At 40.3% G+C, this 12,345-nt stretch overlaps 1 long non-coding RNA gene across 3 annotated transcripts in view; it reads right to left on the minus strand.

Annotated features, from left to right (window-relative positions):
* Window positions 1-11,741, minus strand: part of LOC125461108 (uncharacterized) — a 35,214-nt gene extending 23,473 nt beyond the window's left edge. For 2 of the 3 annotated variants that reach the window (XR_009446862.1, XR_009446861.1), the window contains exons 1-4: window positions 11,541-11,741; window positions 10,634-10,766; window positions 1,944-2,123; window positions 1,713-1,833 (exon numbers count right to left, since the gene is read on the minus strand). This is a non-coding gene — a long non-coding RNA (uncharacterized LOC125461108). The remainder of the gene's footprint in view (window positions 1-1,712; window positions 1,834-1,943; window positions 2,124-10,633; window positions 10,767-11,540) is intronic. The other variant, XR_009446863.1, reaches the window with a different exon arrangement.
* Between the last annotated feature and the right edge of the window lie 604 nt (window positions 11,742-12,345).

Genomic DNA, 12,345 nt, shown 5'->3' on the forward strand with positions numbered 1-12,345 from the left:
ATAGTTTCTAAAAAACATTACCAAGAACGTTATAACTGATTCATCGATTCATAGAATGTTTACAGTCCAGGAGGAGCACATTCAGCCTATTGTGTACATACTGGAGCAAATAAATTGTCATTTTTCTCCTTTCGTTCTGCAAATCTTTCCTCTACACATATTGTGAATGGTGGAGTAAAAGCCAGTTTGGCATATAAAACCATCACTTTCTTTGGCAGCAAAACACACATATGGCAAAAACCCATAAATCAAGATCGAATTTTGCAGCTAATAAATGCTTGTCTCGGGTTGCTTTCGCATTAGGAACTGCTCAGCTTTTCAGCTCAGAAATGTTGCTGGGAGTTAGACTCACTTTAAAATCTGCACTTGGAATCAGGCAGGCGATATGAGCCACATTGCTAAGTAGCTTATCACACCCCAAGACAGAATAGAACTTCTCCTCTACCCATCGTCAGTCCGCCTCCCCCTCTTTCCCTATTTATTTCAGAACGCTCTCCCCATCCCCTTCTCTGATGAAGGGTCTAGGCCCGAAACATTAGTTTTTGTGCTCCTGAGATGCTGCTCGGCCTGCTGTGTTCATCCAGCTTCACGCTTTGTTATCTTGGATTCTCCAGCATCTGCAGTTCCCATTTTCTCTTATCACAGAGTAGAACTTGGTGATCGTCATTTGTTAACTTGTCAAATAGCTATTAGTGTTGATGAATAGATGAAGCGTGAATCTGTCCTGTACATGATTCTCAAAGCAAATGCAACCTGGGAACAGAAACCAGCCACTGGTTTGGACTTGAGAAGCATATATCAGGAATGGGTCCTTGAAAATCAGCATGGGTACATTGTCAGTTGAAATGCATTGCGTGTATACACAGTCCAGTGGGCCAAATCAACCACTGAGTACAGCAAAGATTTCAGAGCAACAGCTAATTGATGTACATTCACTTTGGGTTCAAAATGTTGAGTGCTGTGACAGAAGATCAAAATTGCTTAGTGACTACCAGTTGAGCTTAATGCAATAATGACCAATATCCAGTGATTCATCATCAGGCACTGGCAAAAACACAGTTCCCATTATGTTATGTTGGCAACACGGATGAAATACTCTTGAATTTCAATTTGCTTAACAGCCAAACTATGGAGTGGAAATGTTCAAATATAATTCTAATGGAAATCACAGGGCTTAAGATTCACAAGACAAGATTCACAGTGGTACTATTTTGTGTGGCCAACAGAATAAGATAAAAACATATGGTAGTTTTCAAAGGTAAAACCATATAGAAAAAACATCAAAATTTCCCTGAAGGAGTTTTGTAGAATTAGAAATTCATAATTATCTAGTACAGTAGAGATCCTTCAACCCATTGAGTCTATACCACCAAAAATATATTAATATCTACATAAGCTCCACTTTTTCACACTTGGCCGATAACCTTGAATGTTACACTACTTCAAGTGATCATACAGGTACTTCTTAAAGGCGAGGTTTCTTGCCTCAACTACCCTCCCAGACAAAGCATTCCAAACCCACGCCACACTCCGGGTAAAAGGTTTTTTCCTCAAATCCCTTTGAAACCTCCTACTTTTCACTTTAAAATTATGCCTCCTTGTGATTGATCCTTTGACTAAGGGGAACAGCTGTTTTCTATTCACGCTCTCCATGCCCCTCATAATCTTATACACCTCTACCCCGCAGCCTTCTGTGGTCCAAAGAAACCAACCTGAGTTTATGCAGCCTCTCTTCATTGCTGAAATGCTCCATTGAGTTTCTGTACACGTCCATGACAACAGTTGGATGGAATGAAGATGTAGGTCAATATGAAGAACAGGTATTCCAGTGGTCTGCGCAAAGAACACAGCTCATTATTGGGACATATTCAGATTCTGTGTAACTAATAATGTGCAACTCAAATAATGCCTGCAGAGAAACAACATTCAAATTCTAATGGTACCTGAGGGTCTAATATTCACAGTTCAGTGTTTAGACGTGTGCCCCAACAAGTCATTCAAGGGGCATATCCATTCCGAATGAAATTGATCAGGGTTGTCAGAGAAAATTCTGTACAAAATGTGGAAATATGTGTGCTGTCCTGTTTGATATTTTGAGGGGTTTTGTCATCAAATCATGGATTCTATCAACACAAAAACTGTCATCAGATTATTCAAAAAGAGCAGAACATCTAATTGAATATGGAGGGGAAGGGTAATTTATTAGGAAGGGATGATTCTGAAATTAGTAGCACCATCCAGAGTCGACTCCTTATGATGATACCACGGCCAAAATGACTCAAGATCAAATTGATAAACGCTTTTCATTAAACGCGACAGTTTTTAAAACTTCGTAATATTGTCCAAAGCATTTTGGTAAAATTGTTTAATAAAACAGCTCATGCCATTTAAATCTGAATTATTGGTGCCTTTTAATCACATTTCAAATGCAGGCCGTCTACATACAGCAAAACAAGTGTTTCACATTTTTTATACATGTTGAGTCCCATTTCAGAAAGATCAAAACATCAAAAGTAGACTTATATACTGTGTTCTGCAGTAATTAATCAATTCTTTCTTGAAAGCCATAATTAAATCTGCCTTCACACATTTACCTGCAGTGATTTCAGATCCTACCCGCTTGCTGCATCATAAAAGGTTTTCCACATGTCATTGCTGCTTCCTTTTTGCAATCACCTTAAATCAATGTCCTCTGGTTCTTGATCCTTCCACCAACGGAACAATTTATCTCTATCTGCTCTGTACACTTCCATATGACTTTAGACATCTTTAACAAATCCACTCAGTCATCTCTAAGGAGAACAATTCCTGCTTCTCAAGTCTATCCACATGCTTGCAACCACATTTGTACATCTTTTCTGTATGGCTTTTTTGAAATTACAAAGACACAAATCAGGAGCAGGAGTAGGCCATTCGCCCCATCAAGCCTAGTCCACCTATTAATGGCTGATATGACTGTGGCCTCAACTCCACATTCTCACCTAACTCCAAAAATGTTGTGACAATCAATGAACTTTTAATAACACAAGCTATAATTTCAATATTATGGTTGTTCCTTTATTTATCAAAGGACATGTTTGCTGTGTTATTTCTGAGGAGCACAGATTTGGTGGTTAGTTAAAGTAAAGATCTTACATAGCTTTATTTAACAACCTGGGGTTACAGATAGCTGTGTATGCTTCCTAACTCTGGCCTGCTCTGCAGCCATGAGCAGGAGTCCTAAGATCTCCTCTAGGCTGAAGAAGAACTTGGAGAGGAAGGGGAGATTTCTAATAGTTGTCATCGATGTTGGCACCAATTGCATTGATAGGACTAGAAAGGAGGTTTTGCTAAAACATTTTGAACAGTTGGAGGTAAATTACAAAGTAGAACCTCTAAGGTAATTACTTCTGCATTACTGCCTGAGCTCTGAGCAAACTGGCATAGAGTCAATCAAGTCTAGGAGTTAAATGCATGGCTTAAAGATTGGTATGGGTGGAATGTGTTTCAGTTTGTGGGGCAGTAGCATGAGTACTGAGGTAGATGGGAATTGTTCTGGTGGGATAGGCTTCACTTGAACCATGCTGGGACCAGTGTCTCAGTGAATCAAATAACTGGATCTGTAGAGAGGGCTATAAACTAATTCAAAGGTAAGCGGAGAGTTTGGGAGAGAAGAAATGTAGGTTTGTAAAAGCATGAGAATATGGCAGCATTACAAGACAGCTATTTGTTTTTGACCCCATAGTGGTACAGGAAGGAATAGGGTACACAAACTTAGAAAAGTAATGGTAGAATCAAAAGGTGAAAAATAGTTAAAAAAGGCAAACTTAATAGTTCTTTACTTGAATGCACGTAGTATTCAGAGCAAAGTAAATTAATTAATAGCACAAGTACAGGTTGATGTGCATGATCTTAAAGGCATTGTGAAGTCCTGATTACAAGTCAATCAAAGTTGGGAGAGATAGTAGGAACTGCAGATGCTGGAGAATCCGAGATAACAAGGTGTAGAGCTGGATGAACACAGCAGGCCAAGCAGCATCAGAGGAGCAGGAAGGCTGACATTTCGGGCCTAGACCCTTCATCAGAAGTTGGGAACTAAATATTCCAGGTTATGTGACTTTTCAAAAGGACAGACAGGGAGGAAGGGGTGGTTGGTTGACATTGTTCGTAGAGAATGGACCAAGTGTGTTCGCAAAAAGTTATCTTGTATTGCAAGAATCGATATGTGTGAAGATAAGAAATAAAAATGGAAAGCAGAAACTAGTATAAGTAGCCTCAAGGGCCCTTAATGATAATATATGGTGGGACAGAGGATAAATCAGGTGATAATGGGGGTGTTTAACTAAGGCAGTACATTAATAATACATGAGATAAATTGCCTTGGAGATTGAGATAGTCAGATTGGCAGAGGAAGCCAGGAGGTATAATTTATAGAGTGCATTTACAATAGTTCCTAGAATAGTATGTTGTGGATCTAACAGGGATCAGACTATTTTGGATCTGGTAATGTGTAACGAGGCAGATTTAATAAATGATATCAGAGTAAAAGATCTTCTTACAGATAGTGGGACAATTTAGAATTCAGTTTAAAAGATAGGAACTTGAGTGAGAAACAATGGTTAATGGTGCTAAGCTTAAATAAGGTTAATTACAAAAGAATGAGGGCAGAGCAGAATGGAGTGGGCTGGGAGTGAAGTTTAGCAGCAAAAACTGTTGAGGAACAATGGCAGACATTAAAAGAATAGTTGGTGGTTCACAACAAAGATATATATTTCAGTGTGGAAGAAGGCTTCTAGGTTAGCCAGGCAAATTAGGGATAGTGTCAAATTGAAAGGAAAAGTATATACGTGGCAAGGATTAGTGGTAAGCCAGAGGATTGGAAAAATTTCAAAAGACAAAAGATGACCAAAAAAAGGAGGAAGAAAATGAAGTCTAGGGTAAACTTGCAAATAACATCAAGTGGATAGCAAGAGCCGATTTAAATACACAAGGAGAGAAGCCAAAGTGAACATTGGCCCCTTAGAAAATGAAGCAGAGGAAATAGGAATAGCGAACCAGGAAATGGCAGAGGGAGTTGAATAAATACTTTGCATCAGACTTCACAGTAGAAGACATGAATTGCATTCTAAAATTAGTAAGTAATCAAGGGACAATTGGTAGAAAGGAAATAAATAGAATAACTATCGTAAATGAAAAAAATGCTACTGAGGGTGCATACATGAGGATCAATGGTCAGCACAACATTGTGGGCTGAAGGGCCTGTTCTGTGCTGTACTGTTCTATGTTCTATGAAACTACAGGGGCTATTGACTGATAAGTGCCCTGGACCTAATGGGATACATCCTAGGATATTAGAGGAAGTAGCTACAGAGCAAGTGGATGCTCTGAGTGCTACAATGCCTCTCCATTTAGATAATATACTTCCTTTTATTCTTGATGCTAAATTGAACAATTTCACATTTTCTTGTGTTATACTTGATTTTTCAGATTTTTGCTGATTCATTTAATTTATCTGTACCCCTTTGTTCCTTCTCATGACCTATTCTCAACTTAATTTCCTACCTATCTATGTGTCATTAGCAAATTTAGCATCAACCTTTGATTCCTTAGTCTAGGACATTTACGTAAATTGGAAATAGTTGAGCCCCTACATTGATTCCTATAGCACATTACTGATTATATCTTTCCAAAGAGAAAATCTATTTATGCTGACCTTTTTTTTGTCAGCTAGGCATCTTCTGCCCTGAATTGAGGGAAATTTGGAAAACCACAACCAATGCATCAAACTATCTCAGGATAGCTTCCTTTAAGACCGTAGGATGGAGTCTATCAGGACTTGGGCTGCTCCAACAATTCGCTCAGTGCCATTTCTTTGGTGGTTGTGCCTTCCATGAGTGGCTCCCTCCCCTCCACTTCCTGATTACCTGGCATGGTACATATATTGTTTATAGTGAAGATTGAAACAAAATATTTTTTAAATTCATCTGTTCTCTCTTTATTTTCCATTATTAACTCCTCAGACTCATTTTCCATAATACCATTGCTCATTCTGTGAATGTTTTATTTTCTGAATAACAACAGAAATACTTACGCTATTCTTCTCTTATACTTTAATTATTCACATCTTTGAGCCATGCTTTGCTTTTTTTTAATGTATGTTATCAAATCTTCTGAATTGCCACACATCTTTGTGCAATGAAATGCTTTTTATTTAAGTTTGATACAATCTTTAACTCGCTAAATCTCAAAACTCGCTAACAATCTTTAACTTTTAATTAACCATGGATGGTGGCTTCTCACCTTGGATTTTTTTTTTCTCATTGGAATGGGTCTCGTTTGTGTATTCTTAAATATTTGTCACTGTAATCCTATTGATTTACCCCTTAACCTAATTTGCGAGTTCTGCAGTCATGCCCTCATAATTGCATTTATTTAAATTGGAAATACTTGTCTTGGACCCTCTCCTCTCTCCCTCAAGCTCAATGTAAATTTTAATCATAATCCCTGCCACCTTGAGGCACTTTCACTCTGAGGCTGTTAATTGATCCTATCTGATTGGACAACACCAGGAGCAGATTCTTCCAAGCCCCTCAGTGATAGGAGTAATGGTGAGTCACATGGTAAAATATGACAAGAACAGAAAAGTATGATTCTCAAAGTCAAGAAAAAAGGGTCTATTTTCCACTTGAAGCTTTAAAGGTGAGACAAGAAAATCAGTAATGAGCAGCAAGAGGCTTACTTGCATGCTTTAACATTTCATTATCACCTAATCTTGCCACATTTACATGCAGAGATAGTAAGAACTGCAGATGTTGGAGTCAGAGATTACACAGTGTGGAGCTGGAGGAACAGAGCAGGCCAGGCAGCATCAGAGGAGCAGGGAAGTTGACTTGTTGGGTCAGGACCTTTCTTCAGATTTATGAAGAAGTGTCCTGACCCAAAACATCAACTTTCCTGCTCCTCTGACGCTGCCTGGTCTGCTCTGTTCCTTGAGCTCCACACTGTGTTATCTCATTTATATGCAGTTTTCTGCTTTGCCAGGCAGTAGAGAGAAAGTAGATGGGGACAATTTCTGAGCTGAGAATCTACACCAGTATAGGCCCCGCAACTTGCTGTCATCTATTCCTTTGTATCGCCTCGTCCAGCAGTTTCCAACACCTCAGGATATGCTGCAGGTCTCGTGGGCAGTAAATATCTGCATTCTCTGTTCACAGAAGGGGTTGGTGTGGTTAGCTAAACACTGGATTTAGTACACCATCAAGGCATGGTTGGGGGTTACTTTTGGTGTAGTACAACGCTTCAAAACTGCACTATGGAGTTTACTGATACCATATGTTGCAATTCTGGCTGCCAGGCAGCTTTGCATAAAGTACTAGGCATCTACTTCATGCATTGGAACAAAGTCCATCTTGGGGTTTTAGCTCACTTTCTTAGTGCACACTCACGTCATTTAACACAGTAGTGGCTGAGATTTAAATATGGCGCCTGTTGTGTGAAAGGCAGAAGTCCCAGCTCTGGTAAGCACTTTGCTGCTGCTCAGCACAACACAGTGTGAGAATGGCGCCATAGAGGAGTGTTGCATACATAACTAAGGGAGCAGCCACTACGAATTGGGGTTGTAGGATCTTGGGGAAGGATGGGGAAAGTGCTGCATTGGGAGGCATGGGAAGGGCATGTCACATCTGGTGAAAAGAAATATTCAGGGTGAGGGATCCAGGGTGAGGGGTCACAAGATGATGGTAGGGTGCTAAAGGTGTGACCACAAGTGAGGCAAGTAGAGGGATCCAGGAGGTAATGCTGCAGGAACCTCAGCCTTTGAGCTCTCTAACATGTTTGAGATTTTTGCTCCATATGTGAATGACAGTGGGAGCTGTAGGGAGGGTGTTCAAACTGACCACAGCACCATGATATGTGGAGCCATTCAAGGTGGTGGTGGGGGGCAGGGGGTTGTGGAGAGAAATGTATTTTTATTTGTGGGTAGTATAGTCAAGGAAATAAACCACTCTCTGTGGCCAGGACTGAGAGTCCCGAATCCTGTGTTGCCTCCCTGATGCCCAAGTTCAGGATTTCTCAACTGGGCTGGAGAGGAACTTGTAGCGGGAGGTGTAAGATCAGGTTGCCATGGTAACAATGATATATGTACAAAGCAGAAAGAGGTTCTGCTGAGGGAATATGAGCAGCTAGGGCCTAAATTGAAAAGCACCAAAAAAGTAATAATCTCTGGATTATCACTTGAGCCACAAAATAATTTGCACAGGGTTAAAAAGATTAAAGAGGTAAATGTGTAGCTCAAAGATTGGAGTGGGAAAAACAGGTTCAGATTCATGGCACCTTGGCACCCGCACTGGGGAAGGAGAGAACTGTTCTGATAAGTGGGCTCCACCTGAATCATGTTGGGAACAGAGTCCTGGTGAATTGCATAACTAGGGCTGTGGACAGGGCTTGAAACTAAATAAGTGGGGTGAGGTGCGGTTCCATTTTATTCCAAATGTTAAAGGTGAGGGAAGGCTTAGGAGAAGTTATTAATGTTTCAAACAAAAAGTAGGACAGAAAGCATGGAAAAGGTCTGGAATTTAACTTTAGGCACAGCAGATAAGGGGTCAACTGTGGGGGGTGGATGTGGTTGAATCAGAACTGAAGGTGTTGTATTTAAATGCACGCACTATACAAAGCAAGGTATGTTGTGTTTGTAGTGCAAATTGAAATTTCCAAGTATGATGCTGTGGGCATCACTGAGGTTGTAAGGGTGGGAACTAAATATCAAAAGGTCAGGCAGTTGGGTAGAGGGGAATAGGGTGCCTCGTTAGTGAGAAATTAAATTAAATTGACATCAAGAACAATATAGGATTGGAAGGCACGTAACCTGTTGAGGAACTGCAAAGGGAAAAAGACCTTGTTCCGGTCTCCGAACAACAGTCGGGGTGTGGGGGGAAAATAAATCTGGAAGTAGAAAGACATGTAAGAAACTGACTATTACAATAAACATGGGGGACGTCTATATGCAGGTGGACTGGGAAAGTCAGGCTGCTAGCCTATCCCAAGAAAAGGAATGTCAATGAGATTCTCTTGGAGCAGCTTGCTGAAGGGTCCACTAAGGAACAGGAACTTCTGGATTTGGTATTGTATAGTGAGGCAGACTTGATTAGGAAGCTGAAGGTGAAGGAAACCATAAAAGGATCGAATTCATCCTGCTGTTTAAGAGGGAGAACATTGAATCAAATGTAACAGTATTACAACTGAGTAAAGTAACTACAAAGACATGAGGGAGGAGCTGGCCAGAGTTGATAGAAAAGGGAACCCAGCAGGGAAGACAATGGAACGGCAATGGCATGACTTTCTGGGGATAATTCACATGGCAGAGCAGAAATTTATCCCAAGAAGAAGATCATACCAGATGGATGATGAGGCACCATGGCTGATAAGGGAAGTCAGAGACAGCATAAAAGCAAAAGAAAAAACATACAATGTGGTGAAAAGTTGTGGGAAGACAGAGGGCTGGGAAGCCTTTAAAAGCCAACATAAGTAAAGCAAGTATAAGGATAAGTAAAAACGCAATAAGTAGGGAGAAGATGAAATATGAGAGTATGTTACCTGGTTATGTTAAAGAAGATTGCAAGAGTATTGTTTTGATATATAGAAGATAAGCAAAAGGCAAGAGTGGACATTGGGCCACTGGAAAATAAGGCTGGAAAATTAGTAATGGGGAACAAAGAAGTGATAGAGGAGATGAATAGGTGCTTTGCATTGGTCTTCATGGTGGAAGATATCAGCGCATAGTAGAACTTCAAGAGAATCAGAGGAGAGAGGTGGGTGAGAAGTGAGGCCATCTCTGAGGGAAGGTGAAAGGTCTGAAGATGGGCAAATTACACAGACCAGATGAAAAACACCCTTTTGTTGTGAAGGAGATAGCTGACGAGATTATACAGGCAATGGTGTTGCTCTTTCGGGAATCACTGGTGTAAGTGGGGGTGGGATGCCAGAGGACTGGAAAATGGCTAATGTGACACCACTGTTTAAGAAGGGAGGGAGGCAGATGATAAGAAATTATTGGCTGGTCAACCTGACCTTGGTGGTGTTAAAATTTTACAATTCATTATTAAGGATGGTACTGTGAAGTACCTGGAAGTTCATGGTAAAATAGGGTTGAGTGAGCATAGTTTCATCAAGTGGAGGGCATGCCTGACAAATCTGTCAGAAATATTTGAGGAGGTAATGAGCAAGTTAGATGAAGGAGAGCCAGTGGATGTGATCTAGTAGGATTTCCATAAGGCCTTTGACAAGGTGTTGCACAGGATGCTGCTAAATAAGTCAAGGACCCATGGATTAGAGCCAAGATACTGGCAATACTGACATCCGGGAATATTTTCTGCAACTCCGTCCATATGCTGTTGCAATAAATCCCGACAGACAGCGAGACCAAATGGTAGTCTCTGGAAGCAATATCTTCATTACTTTGTTCATAATGAAGATGGTATCTTGAGATTCATTTCCCGTTTGAACTCATCAATATTCATCTTTGCATCCTGCTTTCAGAAGAGTTTCCCTCCTGTGATTTTGTGATTGAAATCTTCTAATGTAGGGTTTTTTTTTAATGGGCACCTCTTTACAGAAATAATTTGACATCCTAGATCCACACATACTCTGATTGTCTCACCTTTTCTAAGCAATGAATAGAACTTCACCAGTATACGCCGCAGATCATGTTGTTATGGTTTATATGATCCAGCTCACTTTCTCTTGTTTGTGCATGCTGCAAGAGTCATCCTCATATTTGTTCTCTGAACTACCTGTAATGAAATTACAACTCTCCTTAAATAAGGGAATGAAAATTGCTCACAGTATTCCAGATGTGGTCTCACCAGCACCTTGTACAGTTGCAGTTAGGCTCCTTACTCTTATACAGCAAAATGCCTAGGAGAAACAACCAATGTATCCACTATCTATGTAGCTGAGTTTTCCACTTTCATTTCCCATGCAACGGCACCTTTTGACAAACTGATAATTGATTCCTGTTGTCACTACCTGTAAGACACTAGCTCTAGATAGTGAATTCCAAGGTTTACACAAAAAGCTGACTTTCTAGCACGTCCCATAGTTTAGCAGGATCTCCCTGGTCGTCCTGAGGCAGGCCTGAATCACTGATGCTATACAATCCCTCATCATCTTTATCTTTATTATCATTGTGGCTATCTCCATTTTACAGCTTGCTTATCTGGCTCCTCAACCAACATAGATTTTGTTTAAAGAGTTTCAAAGACGAATAGGATATTTCTGGCCTTCTAATTCATGTTAGAGTTGTTCCCTGCTTTTACAAATGCTATTGCTGCCTAAGCAATTTATACTGGCCTTACTTCTGGCAGAGGCCACTCTGTGTGAAGATCTATCAATTCAGTTGCTGTGTTTCTTTTGTTAATTTTAACTTCTGCACTGCTGTTCAAGATTTATTTGTGTCTCTCCTGAGTTTGTCTTTTTGTGCAGTAATCACACTTGAGGTTGTCTCAAGAGCCTTTTGATGTCTACCAATTCAAAACCAATTCTTTAAATATGAATCAAGTACTCACTATTTCTGTTTATTTTTTCTGGGGTCCTATTGTAAATGTAAATTCTGCACTTCTTCAAGTCTGGTCAAAAGCCTCCTCGTGTTTTTCAAGCTTGTTTCTCTGCTTATGTCTGTTAAAAAATGTTGCACTTCTTTGGTTATTTGTAAGCAACACATTTTAAGTATCAGTGATAATGGGAACTGCAGATGCTGGAGAATTCCAAGATAACAAAATGTGAGGCTGGATGAACACAGCAGGCCAAGCAGCATCTCAGGAGCACAAAAGCTGATGTTTCGGTGACTGTACACCTCTGCTGAACCTGTCCTGTGATGTGACAGAACAGGGATGGTGATGATGGTGACATTGCCTGTAAGGTATGATCCCATTAGTATGGCTATTGTTGCTTGACTTGTTTGTGAGAATTTGGCACTAGCTCCCAGATGTTAGTGAAGATGATTTTGCAGCAACAGGGCTCCCTTTTCCGTTGTTGTTTCTGGTGCCTAGGTTAGTGCCAGGTGGTCTGTCCAGTTTCATTCCTTTTTTTAAAGAACTTTCTAGTGATTGTTGCAACTGAATGGCTGGCCAGGACAGTTCAGAGGACAATTAAAGGTAACCACATTGCCAATGATCTGGAGCTGGATGTGTGCCAGACCAAATAAGGTACCTTCCCCAAAGGACAGTCATGAGCCAGATGTATTTTTACAATTTTTCAAGACTTTTAATTCCAGAATTCTTTTATTGAATTCAAATCTGATCATCACTTTTTTAACTGAAGTTTACTGAAGGATAAGTTTTGTCCAGAGTGCAAGAGTAACTCCCTCGTCTT

The sequence above is a fragment of the Stegostoma tigrinum genome, chromosome 18 (assembly GCF_030684315.1).
Source record: "Stegostoma tigrinum isolate sSteTig4 chromosome 18, sSteTig4.hap1, whole genome shotgun sequence".
Lineage (NCBI taxonomy): Eukaryota > Metazoa > Chordata > Chondrichthyes > Orectolobiformes > Stegostomatidae > Stegostoma > Stegostoma tigrinum.